This window comes from Euprymna scolopes, chromosome 15 (assembly GCF_053919585.1).
Source record: "Euprymna scolopes isolate OS-2025 chromosome 15, ASM5391958v1, whole genome shotgun sequence".
Taxonomy (NCBI): domain Eukaryota; kingdom Metazoa; phylum Mollusca; class Cephalopoda; order Sepiida; family Sepiolidae; genus Euprymna; species Euprymna scolopes.
In genome coordinates, this window is record NC_136496.1 from 48,470,696 (window position 1) to 48,486,228 (window position 15,533).

The 15,533-nt window shown below is 32.6% G+C and overlaps 1 protein-coding gene and 2 pseudogenes across 2 annotated transcripts in view; all 3 read right to left on the minus strand.

Moving 5' to 3' along the window:
* The window catches only part of LOC145293820 (metalloreductase STEAP3-like), a 514,618-nt gene that overhangs the window by 14,489 nt on the left and 484,596 nt on the right, over positions 1-15,533 (minus strand). The window lies entirely within an intron of this gene.
* LOC145294417 (U2 spliceosomal RNA) lies at positions 730-863 on the minus strand (annotated as a pseudogene).
* On the minus strand, positions 7,858-7,991 carry LOC145294381 (U2 spliceosomal RNA; annotated as a pseudogene).

Below are 15,533 nucleotides of genomic sequence, written 5' to 3' on the forward strand. Positions count from 1 at the left end.
GACAAATATCGAAATTTCACGTCAAACGGACCAGTAGAAAGGGGTCAACTGATCGTTTTTCTCCTAGGGGGGCCCCCCAAAAAACCTGTCATTTTACCGTTATTCAATACGTGTCACGTGACGTGACGTCAGCTCAAACTTTTGACAAACACAACCAAAGTTGACAAATTATGTATCATATTGAACCTTGATCACCCGCATGACAAATATCGAAATTCCACACCAAACGGACCATTAAAAGGGGGTGAACTGATCATTTCTCTCCTAGGGGGGCCCCCCAAAAAACCTGTCATTTTAATGTTAATATTACATAATCCAAAACCGCTTAGTCATGTCACGTGACGTGACGTCAACATCCAGTAATGGCGAATAAAAAAAAATTCAGCTTTCAAAATATTCGTCGATAAAAAAACCGATCTTTATATTTACGCTAGCCATTTTGTATATTACCACGTGACCTGCTATCTCTTAAACTGGAGGGGGGGGGATCCACTTGAATCCAACAAAACCAGTAATTTTTTTTTTCTATTATATATACATCATTTTCTATAAAATTAAGTGTAGACTTTATAATTATAACAAAAAATGTTATTCATACTAAAAAAAAAAAACGCTTAGTCATGTCACGTGACGTGACGTCAACATCCACTAATGGCGAACAATTGTACCTATTTACTATGCCTCCCCACGGGACAGAGTTAGACACCAGGGTCGTTTTTTAACGTGGAGAAAAGGTACAAAAATAAAAATTGTCTCAGTCGTGGAGGATTTCTCTTCCACCGAAAGAGAACAAGAAATAGAAGTGCAGCATCTGAAGAACAGATACTACACTTTGATCTTGACCAAAAGGCCAAGAATGCGAACAATTGTAAATAACAACTTTTTTCACAAAACCAACACCGTCTTTCTTTTTTTTCTCTCTCTCACCCACTTACTCTTCCCTCTCTCTCACCCTCTTTCTCTTGACGTCACACCACTGTTAAACTGTGGGGGGGGGGAACACATTCCCAGGCATTATCTCCTATGGATGCACATTTTATTAGAAATTCAGCTTTCAAAATATTAGACGATAATAAAAATATAAAACCAACACCCTCTTTCTCTTTTCTCTCTCTCTCACCAACTTACTCTTCTCTCTCTCTCACCCTCTTTCTCTTGACCTCCTACTACTGTTAAACTGTGTGTGTGTGGGGGGGGAAGAGGCAGCTTGAAAACCAACAAAAACAGTGCACAGTTTCCCAAGCATTTGGGGTGGGAAGGGGGGGAAGAAGCCGAGCGCACAGTTTCGTGTGAGAGAGAGAGAACAATTCTCAACCTATATACTCAACAAATTTTTTATCTACAGATTTGAAAGTTTGTATATAGGGTATTCAGACATATGGAAATATATCTAGCATAATCTATCTATTATATCTATAAAAGTGAAAATGTGTGTGTGTGTGAGGTAGCCAGAGAGAGAGAGAGAGAGAGAGAGAGAGACAACAATTCTCAACCTATATATTCAATACATTTTTTATCTACAGATTTGAAAATTTGTATATAGGGTATTCAGACATATGGAAATATATCTAGCATAATCTATCTATTATATCTATAAAAGTGAAAATGTGTGTGTGTGTGTGTGTGTGTGCGTAAGAGAGAGAGAGAACAATTCTCAACCTATATACTCAACGTATTTTTATCTACGGATTTTAAACTTTGTATATAGGGTATTCAGACATATAGAAATATATCTAGCATAATCTATACATTATATCTATAAAAGTGAGAATGTGAGTGTGTGAGAGAGAGAGAACAATTCTCAACCTATATATTCAACAAATTTTTTACCTACAGATTTGAAAATTTGTATATTGGGTATTCAGACATATGGAAATATATCTAGCATAATCGATCTATTATATCTATAAAAGTCAGAATGTTTGCGTGTGGTTGTGTGTGTAAGGTTGCGAGAGAGAGAGAGAGAGAACAATTCTCAACCTATCTATTCAATAAATTTGTTATCTACAGATTTGACCATTTGTATATAGGGTATTCAGACATATGGAAATATATCCAGCATAATCTATCTATTATATCCATAAAAGTGAGAATGTGTGCGTGAGAGAGAGAGAGAGAGAGAGAGAGAGAGAGAGTAAGTACAATTCTCACCCTATATATTCAACAAATTTTTTATCTACCGATTAGAAAATTTGTATATAGGGTATTCAGACATATGGAAATATATCTAGCATAATCTATCTATTATATCTAGAAAAGTGAGAATGTGTGTGAAAGAGAGAGAGAGAGAAGAGAGAGAGAGAGAACAATTCTCAACCTATATATTCAACTAATTTTTATGTACAGATCTGAAAATTTGTATACAGGGTATTCAGACATATGGAAATATATCTAGCATAATCTATTATATCTATAAAAGGTAGAATGTGTGTGTGTGTGTGTGAGTGAGTGAGTGAGTGAGTGAGTGAGAGAGAGAGAGAGAACAATTCTCAACCTATATACTCAACAAATTTTGTATCTACAGATTTGATAATTTGTATATAGGGTATTCAGACATAAGGAAATATATCTAGCATAATCTATCTATTATATCTATAAAAGTGAGAATGTGTGTGAAAGAGAGAGAGAGAGAACAATTCTCAACCTATATATTCAACAAATTCTATCTTTACAGATTTGAAAATTTGTATATAGGGTATTCAGACATTTGGAAATATATCTAGCATAATCTATTATATCTATAAAAGTGAGAATGTGTGTGTGAGAGAGAGATAAAGAACAATTCTCAACCTATATACTCAACAAATTTTTTATCTACAGATTTAAAAATTTGTATATAGGGTATTCAGACATATAGAAACATATCTAGCATAACCTATCTATTATATCTATAAAATGACCATGTGTGTGTGTGTGAGAGAGAGAGAGAGTCAGAGAGAGAGAGAGAACAATTTTCAGCTTGTGTGTGTGTGAGAAAGAGAGAGAGAAAGAGAGGAAGGAAAATTCTCACCCTATATATTCAACAAATTTTTTATCTACATATTAGAAAATTTGGATATAGGGTATTCAGACGTATGGAAATATATCTAGCATAATCTATCTATTATATCTATAAAAGTGAGAATGTGTGTGTGAGAGAGAGAGAAAGAGAGAGAGAGAGAGAACAATTCTCAACCTATATATTCAACTAATTTTTTATCTACAGATTTGAAAATGTGTATATTGGGTATTCAGACATATGTAAATATATCTGGCATAATCTATGTATTATATCTATAAAAGTGTGAATGTGAGTGATGGAAAGAGCAAAAAATTCTCAACCTATATAACCTATAAAAGTGAGAATATGTGTGAGAGAGAGAGAGAGAGAGAGAACAATTCTCAACCTATATATTCCACACATTTTTGGGCACAGATTTGGAAATTTGTATATAGGGTAGGCAGACATATAGAAATATATCTAGCATAATCTATCTATTATATCTATAAAAGTGAGAACTTGTGTGTGTGTGTGTGTGTGTGAGAGAGAGAGAGAGAACAATTCTTAACCTACATACTCAACAAATTTTTTACCTACAGTTTAGAAAATTTGTATATAGGGTATTCAGACATATGGAAATATATCTAGCATAATCTATCTATTATAACTACAAAAGTTAGAATGTGTGTGTGAGAGAGAGAGAGAGAGAACAATTCTAAACCTATATATTCAACAAATTTTTTATCTACAGATTTGAAACTTTGTATATAGGGTATTCAGACATATGGAAATATATCTAGCATAATCTATCTATTTTATCTATAAAAGTGAGAATGCGTGTGTGTGAGATAGCGAGAGAGAGAGAGAGAGAAAAAGAGAGAGATAAAAATTCTCAACCTATACATTCAACAAATTTTTTATCCACAGATTTGAACATTTGTATATAGGGTGTTCAGACATATAGAAATATATCTAGCATAATCTATCTATTATATGTATAAAAGTGAGAATGTGTGTGTGTGTGAGAGAGAGGACAATTGTCAACCTATGTATACAACAAATTTTTTATCTACAGATTTCAAAATTTGTATATTGGGCATTCAGACATATTTCAATATATCTGGCATAATCTGTCTATTATATCTATAAAAGTGAGAATGTGTGTGATAGAGAGAGAGAGAACAATTCTCAACCTATATACTCAACAAATTTTTTATCTACAGATTTGAAAATTTGTATATAGGGTATTCAGACATATGGAAATATATCTAGCATAATCTATTATATCTATAAAAGTGAGAATGTGTGTGTGTGTGTGAGAGAGAGAGAGAGAGAGAACAATTCTCAACCCATATACTCAACAAATTCTTTATCTACAGATTTTAAAATTTGTATATAGAGTATTCATACAAATAGAAATATATCTAGGATAATCTTTCTATTATATCTATAAAAGTGAGAATGTGTGTGTGTGTGTGAGCGAGAGAGAGAGAGAGAGAGAGAGAGAGAGAGAACAGTTCTCAACCTATACATTCAACAAATTTTTATATATAGGGTATTCAGAAATATCGAAATATATCTAGCATAATCTATTATATCTTTAAAAGTTAGAATGTGTGTGTGAGAGATAGAGAGAACAATTCTCAACCTATGCACTCTACAAATTTTTTATCTACAAATTAGAAAATTTGTATATAGGGTATTCACACATATGGAAATATATCTAGCATAATCTATCTATTATATCTATAAAAGTTAGAATGTGTGTGTGAGGTAGCCAGAGAGAGAGAGAGAGAGAGTAAGAACAATTTTCAACCTATATATTCAACAAATATTTGATCTACAGAAATTTGTATATAGGGTATTCAGACATATGGAAATATATCTAGCATAATCTATCTATTATATCTCTAAAATTGAGAATGTGTGTGTGAGAGAGAGAGAGAGAACAATTTTCAACCTATATACTCAACAAATTTTTTTATCTACAGATTTGAAAATTTGTATATAGGGTATTCAGACATATGGAAATATATCTAGAGTAATCTATCTATTATATCTATAAAAGTGAGAATGCGTGTGTGTGTGAGAGAGAGCGACACAGAACAATTCTCAACCTATATATTCAACAAATTTTTTATGTACAGATCTGAAATATCACATTTGTATAGAAGTAGAAATCTTGATACCTACTCTGATACCTAATAAAAGAAAGGACACTCTTTAGGGCGGATTTTGATTATAACAAGTCACTAATTAGAAATTATAATAAACATTCTAATAATTTAAGAATTTTACCAAAATAAAATTGCATGGTAATCACCCAATTTCTGCCACAAAATTTTGATTGGCAGAACTCATAAACATAAAATATATATTTTCTAATTTCATCTTTTTTTTTTTCTTTTTACATAATCTGGTTTGATGTTTTCCCAAATATTCAAATCACTATATTTTGCTGCTTAATATCAAATACAGCAACTGAGTTATTTTTATGCATCAAACAATTACATTTTCTCATTCATCCAAACTAATCACTGAACATCAATTTCATATTTTCTTCACTAAAATATTACTGTGCTTGATGTCATCAAGTGGAGCGGATCATTTTTTTTTCATTTGTTCACACATTTTTCCAATTTATATATATTTTAAAGATTCTTAGCCTATGTCATTGCATACCAATCTGTTTATTAAAAGTTAAGGTTCACTGTAAACACATATGTTACACCAAAATAAAAACGCTTCAGATAATGTCTTGATATTCAATTCAGTTTCTCACATGACATCTTATGAAGTTAGTAGAAATGTTACAGACTTTTGAATCTCAAACACTTTCAATACTGTGCACTGATATTTTCTTTTTTGCAATATAAGCACATTCATGATTTTTTTTACAAACGTTAAAAACTTTCACATTGTGTAGCAATATACTGAAACAATTATAAAAATATTTGTTTTTATTTTGAATGATGCAGGGCATCTGAAGAGAGATTTTTCTAACAAAATGAAAGTATAATTTTTAGCAATAGGTATCTAGGAAAAGGCCACTACATATGTTATAAGTTCCAAATTTCCACAACCTGGCAAATACTGGTACATGCTAGCAAATTTAGATTTGCAATTACAAAATATGATTCTAATTTTTTCCTTTGCTCTTTATTCTAACACTACACTAAGTTTACTGTGTTATTTCGCTACAGTTGATATTGTGTAGAACAATAAGAAAATCATAGTGAACAATGCATTCAACAAATTTCACACACATTTCTAGATACCTATATCTAATAAGTTCAAAAGAAAGGACACACTTAGGGAGGTATTTTGGTGGTCAAGTCACTAAAAAGAGATTAGCTGGTTTCCCGGCATAGCCCAGGATATAATAAAGATTGACTGAAATACATGTTCTAGCTGGTTTCTAGGCGTTGCCAGGGATGTAATATAGACACATTATGTTGTATATTACCTGTTCTCTTCTCCCTAAGGTAAAACAATTTCATATACATGCTGTAAATTACCTATGCTAGGGATAAAACATGAACAATATCAGTCCTAGGGTAGATAAAACAAATAATACATAGAGATGAAAGATTCCTCTCCCCTAAGAATCAAACATATGTTCAATATCTGCTTTTGTTTTTTCATTGTTTATACGGTCCCGAGCAACGCCGGGTAGCCCTGCTAGTCTATATATATAAAAGACAAATGTTTGTTTGTAACGCTAAAACTTGAGATGAAAGATTCCTCTCCCCTAAGAATAAAACATATGTTCAATATCTGCTTTTGTTTTTTCATTGTTTATACGGTCCCGGGCAACGCCGGGTAGCCCTGCTAGTAATCTATATATATAAAAGGCAAAAATCGGTGTGTATGTATGTATGTATGTATGTATGTATGTATGTTTGTTTGTAACGCTAAAACTTTTGAAAGACGGAACCAGAGTTGACAAATTGTGTATCATATTGCACCTTGATCACCCGGATGACAAATATCGAAATTTCACGTCAAACGGACCAGTAGAAAGGGGTCAACTGATCGTTTTTCTCCTAGGGGGGCCCCCAAAAAAACTGTCATTTTAACGTTATTCAATACGTGTCACGTGACGTGACGTCAGCTCAAACTTTTGACAGACACAACCAAAGTTGACAAATTATGTATCATATTGAACCTTGATCACCCGCATGACAAATATCGAAATTCCACACCAAACGGACCATTAAAAGGGGGTGAACTGATCATTTCTCTCCTAGGGGGGCCCCAAAAAAAACCTGTCATTTTAATGTTAATATTACATAATCCAAAAACGCTTAGTCATGTCACGTGACGTGACGTCAACATCCAGTAATGGCGAACAAATGTAAACAAACACTTTGTTTTACCGATACTTTTGTAATTTCTCTTCTGCTTTGTTCTAGAGATTATTAAACTCCATGACAATGTCTCCAACGTATTTAACTGGTTAAAAATAGTATTTATACAAGAGTTTTAACGAAAAATATCAGGAAAAAATGTACAGGAATAAAAAAAAATTCAGCTTTCAAAATATTCGTCGATAAAAAAACCGATCTTTATATTTACGCTAGCCATTTTGTATATTACCACGTGACCTGCTATCTCTTAAACTGGAGGGGGGGGATCCACTTGAATCCAACAAAACCAGTAATTTTTTTTTTCTATTATATATACATCATTTTCTATAAAATTAAGTGTAGACTTTATAATTAAAACAAAAAATGTTATTCATACTAAAAAAAAAAAACGCTTAGTCATGTCACGTGACGTGACGTCAACATCCACTAATGGCGAACAATTGTACCTATTTACTATGCCTCCCCACGGGACAGAGTTAGACACCAGGGTCGTTTTTTAACGTGGAGAAAAGGTACAAAAATAAAAATTGTCTCAGTCGTGGAGGATTTCTCCTCCACCGAAAGAGAACAAGAAATAGAAGTGCAGCATCTGAAGAACAGATACTACACTTTGATCTTGACCAAAAGGCCAAGAATGCGAACAATTGTAAATAACAACTTTTTTCACAAAACCAACACCGTCTTTCTTTTTTTTTCTCTCTCTTTCTCTCTCTCACCCACTTACTCTTCCCTCTCTCTCACCCTCTTTCTCTTGACGTCACACCACTGTTAAACTGTGGGGGGGGGACACATTCCCAGGCATTATCTCCTATAGATGCACATTTTATTAGAAATTCAGCTTTCAAAATATTAGACGATAATAAAAATATAAAACCAACACCCTCTTTCTCTTTTCTCTCTCTCTCTCACCAACTTACTCTTCTCTCTCTCTCACCCTCTTTCTCTTGACCTCCTACTACTGTTAAACTGTGTGTGTGGGGGGGGGAAGAGGCAGCTTGAAAACCAACAAAAACAGTGCACAGTTTCCCAAGCATTTGGGGTGGGAAGGGGGGGAAGAAGCCGAGCGCACAGTTTCGTGTGAGAGAGAGAGAACAATTCTCAACCTATATACTCAACAAATTTTTTATCTACAGATTTGAAAGTTTGTATATAGGGTATTAGACATATGGAAATATATCTAGCATAATCTATCTATTATATCTATAAAAGTGAAAATGTGTGTGTGTGTGAGGTAGCCAGAGAGAGAGAGAGAGAGAGAGAGAGAGAGAGAGAGAGAGAGAGAGAGAGAGAGACAACAATTCTCAACCTATATATTCAATACATTTTTTATCTACAGATTTGAAAATTTGTATATAGGGTATTCAGACATATGGAAATATATCTAGCATAATCTATCTATTATATCTATAAAAGTGAAAATGTGTGTGTGTGTGTGTGTGTGCGTAAGAGAGAAAGAGAACAATTCTCAACCTATATACTCAACGTATTTTTATCTACGGATTTTAAACTTTGTATATAGGGTATTCAGACATATAGAAATATATCTAGCATAATCTATACATTATATCTATAAAAGTGAGAATGTGAGTGTGTGAGAGAGAGAGAACAATTCTCAACCTATATATTCAACAAATTTTTTACCTACAGATTTGAAAATTTGTATATTGGGTATTCAGACATATGGAAATATATCTAGCATAATCGATCTATTATATCTATAAAAGTCAGAATGTTTGCGTGTGGTTGTGTGTGTAAGGTTGCGAGAGAGAGAGAGAGAACAATTCTCAACCTATCTATTCAATAAATTTGTTATCTACAGATTTGACCATTTGTATATAGGGTATTCAGACATATGGAAATATATCCAGCATAATCTATCTATTATATCCATAAAAGTGAGAATGTGTGCGTGAGAGAGAGAGAGAGAGAGAGAGAGAGAGTAAGTACAATTCTCACCCTATATATTCAACATATTTTTTATCTACCGATTAGAAAATTTGTATATAGGGTATTCAGACATATGGAAATATATCTAGCATAATCTACCTATTATATCTAGAAAAGTGAGAATGTGTGTGTGAAAGAGAGAGAGAGAGAGAAGAGAGAGAGAGAACAATTCTCAACCTATATATTCAACTAATTTTTATGTACAGATCTGAAAATTTGTATACAGGGTATTCAGACATATGGAAATATATCTAGCATAATCTATTATATCTATAAAAGGTAGAATGTGTGTGTGTGTGTGTGAGTGAGTGAGTGAGTGAGTGAGTGAGAGAGAGAGAGAGAGAGAGAACAATTCTCAACCTATATACTCAACAAATTTTGTATCTACAGATTTGATAATTTGTATATAGGGTATTCAGACATAAGGAAATATATCTAGCATAATCTATCTATTATATCTATAAAAGTGAGAATGTGTGTTAAAGAGAGAGAGAGAGAACAATTCTCAACCTATATATTCAACAAATTCTATCTTTACAGATTTGAAAATTTGTATATAGGGTATTCAGACATTTGGAAATATATCTAGCATAATCTATTATATCTATAAAAGTGAGAATGTGTGTGTGAGAGAGAGAGAAAGAACAATTCTCAACCTATATACTCAACAAATTTTTTATCTACAGATTTAAAAATTTGTATATAGGGTATTCAGACATATAGAAATATATCTAGCATAACCTATCTATTATATCTATAAAATGACCATGTGTGTGTGTGTGAGAGAGAGAGAGAGAGTCAGAGAGAGAGAGAGAACAATTTTCAGCTTGTGTGTGTGTGAGAAAGAGAGAGAGAGAAAGAGAGGAAGGAAAATTCTCACCCTATATATTCAACAAATTTTTTATCTACATATTAGAAAATTTGGATATAGGGTATTCAGACGTATGGAAATATATCTAGCATAATCTATCTATTATATCTATAAAAGTGAGAATGTGTGTGTGAGAGAGAGAGAAAGAGAGAGAGAGAGAACAATTCTCAACCTATATATTCAACTAATTTTTTATCTACAGATTTGAAAATGTGTATATTGGGTATTCAGACATATGTAAATATATCTGGCATAATCTATGTATTATATCTATAAAAGTGTGAATGTGAGTGATGGAAAGAGCAAAAAATTCTCAACCTATATAACCTATAAAAGTGAGAATATGTGTGAGAGAGAGAGAGAGAGAGAACAATTCTCAACCTATATATTCCACACATTTTTGGGCACAGATTTGGAAATTTGTATATAGGGTAGGCAGACATATAGAAATATATCTAGCATAATCTATCTATTATATCTATAAAAGTGAGAACTTGTGTGTGTGTGTGTGTGTGTGAGAGAGAGAGAGAACAATTCTTAACCTACATACTCAACAAATTTTTTACCTACAGTTTAGAAAATTTGTATATAGGGTATTCAGACATATGGAAATATATCTAGCATAATCTATCTATTATAACTACAAAAGTTAGAATGTGTGTGTGAGAGAGAGAGAGAGAACAATTCTAAACCTATATATTCAACAAATTTTTTATCTACAGATTTGAAACTTTGTATATAGGGTATTCAGACATATGGAAATATATCTAGCATAATCTATCTATTTTATCTATAAAAGTGAGAATGCGTGTGTGTGAGATAGCGAGAGAGAGAGAGAGAGAAAAAGAGAGAGATAAAAATTCTCAACCTATACATTCAACAAATTTTTTATCCACAGATTTGAACATTTGTATATAGGGTGTTCAGACATATAGAAATATATCTAGCATAATCTATCTATTATATGTATAAAAGTGAGAATGTGTGTGTGTGTGAGAGAGAGGACAATTGTCAACCTATGTATACAACAAATTTTTTATCTACAGATTTCAAAATTTGTATATTGGGCATTCAGACATATTTCAATATATCTGGCATAATCTGTCTATTATATCTATAAAAGTGAGAATGTGTGTGATAGAGAGAGAGAGAACAATTCTCAACCTATATACTCAACAAATTTTTTATCTACAGATTTGAAAATTTGTATATAGGGTATTCAGACATATGGAAATATATCTAGCATAATCTATTATATCTATAAAAGTGAGAATGTGTGTGTGTGTGTGAGAGAGAGAGAGAGAGAGAACAATTCTCAACCCATATACTCAACAAATTCTTTATCTACAGATTTTAAAATTTGTATATAGAGTATTCATACAAATAGAAATATATCTAGGATAATCTTTCTATTATATCTATAAAAGTGAGAATGTGTGTGTGTGTGAGCGAGAGAGAGAGAGAGAGAGAGAGAGAACAGTTCTCAACCTATACATTCAACAAATTTTTATATATAGGGTATTCAGAAATATCGAAATATATCTAGCATAATCTATTATATCTTTAAAAGTTAGAATGTGTGTGTGTGAGAGATAGAGAGAACAATTCTCAACCTATGCACTCTACAAATTTTTTATCTACAAATTAGAAAATTTGTATATAGGGTATTCACACATATGGAAATATATCTAGCATAATCTATCTATTATATCTATAAAAGTTAGAATGTGTGTGTGAGGTAGCCAGAGAGAGAGAGAGAGAGAGTAAGAACAATTTTCAACCTATATATTCAACAAATATTTGATCTACAGATTAGAAAATTTGTATATAGGGTATTCAGACATATGGAAATATATCTAGCATAATCTATCTATTATATCTCTAAAATTGAGAATGTGTGTGTGAGAGAGAGAGAGAGAGAACAATTTTCAACCTATATACTCAACAAATTTTTTTATCTACAGATTTGAAAATTTGTATATAGGGTATTCAGACATATGGAAATATATCTAGAGTAATCTATCTATTATATCTATAAAAGTGAGAATGCGTGTGTGTGTGAGAGAGAGCGACACAGAACAATTCTCAACCTATATATTCAACAAATTTTTTATGTACAGATCTGAAATATCACATTTGTATAGAAGTAGAAATCTTGATACCTACTCTGATACCTAATAAAAGAAAGGACACTCTTTAGGGCGGATTTTGATTATAACAAGTCACTAATTAGAAATTATAATAAACATTCTAATAATTTAAGAATTTTACCAAAATAAAATTGCATGGTAATCACCCAATTTCTGCCACAAAATTTTGATTGGCAGAACTCATAAACATAAAATATATATTTTCTAATTTCATCTTTTTTTTTTCTTTTTACATAATCTGGTTTGATGTTTTCCCAAATATTCAAATCACTATATTTTGCTGCTTAACATCAAATACAGCAACTGAGTTATTTTTATGCATCAAACAATTACATTTTCTCATTCATCCAAACTAATCACTGAACATCAATTTCATATTTTCTTCACTAAAATATTACTGTGCTTGATGTCATCAAGTGGAGCGGATCATTTTTTTTTCATTTGTTCACACATTTTTCCAATTTATATATATTTTAAAGATTCTTAGCCTATGTCATTGCATACCAATCTGTTTATTAAAAGTTAAGGTTCACTGTAAACACATATGTTACACCAAAATAAAAACGCTTCAGATAATGTCTTGATATTCAATTCAGTTTCTCACATGACATCTTATGAAGTTAGTAGAAATGTTACAGACTTTTGAATCTCAAACACTTTCAATACTGTGCACTGATATTTTCTTTTTTGCAATATAAGCACATTCATGATTTTTTTTACAAACGTTAAAAACTTTCACATTGTGTAGCAATATACTGAAACAATTATAAAAATATTTGTTTTTATTTTGAATGATGCAGGGCATCTGAAGAGAGATTTTTCTAACAAAATGAAAGTATAATTTTTAGCAATAGGTATCTAGGAAAAGGCCACTACATATGTTATAAGTTCCAAATTTCCACAACCTGGCCAATACTGGTACATGCTAGCAAATTTAGATTTGCAATTACAAAATATGATTCTAATTTTTTCCTTTGCTCTTTATTCTAACACTACACTAAGTTTACTGTGTTATTTCGCTACAGTTGATATTGTGTAGAACAATAAGAAAATCATAGTGAACAATGCATTCAACAAAATTTCACACACATTTCTAGATACCTATATCTAATAAGTTCAAAAGAAAGGACACACTTAGGGAGGTATTTTGGTGGTCAAGTCACTAAAAAGAGATTAGCTGGTTTCCCGGCATAGCCCAGGATATAATAAAGATTGACTGAAATACATGTTCTAGCTGGTTTCTAGGCGTTGCCAGGGATGTAATATAGACACATTATGTTGTATATTACCTGTTCTCTTCTCCCTAAGGTAAAACAATTTCATATACATGCTGTAAATTACCTATGCTAGGGATAAAACATGAACAATATCAGTCCTAGGGTAGATAAAACAAATAATACATAGAGATGAAAGATTCCTCTCCCCTAAGAATCAAACATATGTTCAATATCTGCTTTTGTTTTTTCATTGTTTATACGGTCCCGAGCAACGCCGGGTAGCCCTGCTAGTCTATATATATAAAAGGCAAAATCGGTGTGTATGTATGTATGTATGTATGTATGTTTGTTTGTAACGCTAAAACTTTTGAAAGACGGAACCAGAGTTGACAAATTTGGTATCATATTGCACCTTGATCACCCGGATGACAAATATCGAAATTTCACGTCAAACGGACCAGTAGAAAGGGGTCAACTGATCGTTTTTCTCCTAGGGGGGCCCCCCAAAAAACCTGTCATTTTAACGTTATTCAATACGTGTCACGTGACGTGACGTCAGCTCAAACTTTTGACAGACACAACCAAAGTTGACAAATTATGTATCATATTGAACCTTGATCACCCGCATGACAAATATCGAAATTCCACACCAAACGGACCATTAAAAGGGGGTGAACTGATCATTTCTCTCCTAGGGGGGCCCCCCAAAAAACCTGTCATTTTAATGTTAATATTACATAATCCAAAAACGCTTAGTCATGTCACGTGACGTGACGTCAACATCCAGTAATGGCGAACAAATGTAAACAAACACTTTGTTTTACCGATACTTTTGTAATTTCTCTTCTGCTTTGTTCTAGAGATTATTAAACTCCATGACAATGTCTCCAACGTATTTAACTGGTTAAAAATAGTATTTATACAAGAGTTTTAACGAAAAATATCAGGAAAAAATGTACAGGAATAAAAAAAAATTCAGCTTTCAAAATATTCGTCGATAAAAAAATCGATCTTTATATTTACGCTAGCCATTTTGTATATTACCACGTGACCTGCTATCTCTTAAACTGGAGGGGGGGGGATCCACTTGAATCCAACAAAACCAGTAATTTTTTTTTTCTATTATATATACATCATTTTCTATAAAATTAAGTGTAGACTTTATAATTAAAACAAAAAATGTTATTCATACTAAAAAAAAAAAAACGCTTAGTCATGTCACGTGACGTGACGTCAACATCCACTAATGGCGAACAATTGTACCTATTTACTATGCCTCCCCACGGGACAGAGTTAGACACCAGGGTCGTTTTTTAACGTGGAGAAAAGGTACAAAAATAAAAATTGTCTCAGTCGTGGAGGATTTCTCCTCCACCGAAAGAGAACAAGACATAGAAGTGCAGCATCTGAAGACCAGATACTACACTTTGATCTTGACCAAAAGGCCAAGAATGCGAACAATTGTAAATAACAACTTTTTTCATAAAACCAACACCGTCTTTCTTTTTTTTCTCTCTCTTTCTCTCTCTCTCTCACCCACTTACTCTTCCCTCTCTCTCACCCTCTTTCTCTTGACGTCACACCACTGTTAAACTGTGGGGGGGGGGGAACACATTCCCAGGCATTATCTCCTATAGATGCACATTTTATTAGAAATTCAGCTTTCAAAATATTAGACGATAATAAAAATATAAAACCAACACCCTCTTTCTCTTTTCTCTCTCTCTCACCAACTTACACTTCTCTCTCTCTCACCCTCTTTCTCTTGACCTCCTACTACTGTTAAACTGTGTGTGTGGGGGGGGGGAAGAGGCAGCTTGAAAACCAACAAAAACAGTGCACAGTTTCCCAAGCATTTGGGGTGGGAAGGGGGGGGAAGAAGCCGAGTGCACAGTTTCGTGTGAGAGAGAGAGAACAATTCTCAACCTATATACTCAACAAATTTTTTATCTACAGATTTGAAAGTTTGTATATAGGGTATTCAGACATATGGAAATA